Source organism: Misgurnus anguillicaudatus, chromosome 15, assembly GCF_027580225.2.
Source record: "Misgurnus anguillicaudatus chromosome 15, ASM2758022v2, whole genome shotgun sequence".
Lineage (NCBI taxonomy): Eukaryota > Metazoa > Chordata > Actinopteri > Cypriniformes > Cobitidae > Misgurnus > Misgurnus anguillicaudatus.
In genome coordinates this window covers 18,869,165-18,869,610 of record NC_073351.2, presented here as the reverse complement: position 1 = coordinate 18,869,610, position 446 = coordinate 18,869,165, and the positions used below count along the sequence as shown (strand labels likewise).

Below are 446 nucleotides of genomic sequence, written 5' to 3'. Positions count from 1 at the left end.
GGGACACAGCTACAGACTAATGACACACAGGTGGAATGAATGAGGTGATAATTAACAAGTGTCCATGTGATGACAATGGCCGGATCATTCTGTCATGACTGGTTTGCAGGAGTGAGGAAGTGAGGATGCAAGTGCAGAGTTTGTAGACTGAATAAATTAACATTTAATTAATAACTGGGAAACAAAACACGGGAATCAAAATAACAGCCAGCAGCCATATCACCCTGTAGCCCAAGCCAGCTTGCCCACTGAAGCTAAGCAGGGCTGAGCCTGGTCAGTACTTGGATGGGAGACCACCTGGGAAAACCAGGTTGCTGCTGGTAGAGGTGTTAGTGAGACCAGCAGGGGGTGCTCACCCTGTGGTCTGTGTGGGTCCTAATGGCCCAGTATAGTGACGGGGACACTATACTGTCAAAAAAGCACCGTCCTTCGGATGAGACGTTAAA

At 48.2% G+C, this 446-nt stretch overlaps 1 pseudogene; it reads left to right on the top strand.

Annotated features, from left to right (window-relative positions):
- The first annotated feature begins 206 nt into the window (after window positions 1-206).
- On the top strand, window positions 207-323 carry LOC141349808 (5S ribosomal RNA; annotated as a pseudogene).
- The last annotated feature ends 123 nt before the right edge of the window (window positions 324-446 follow it).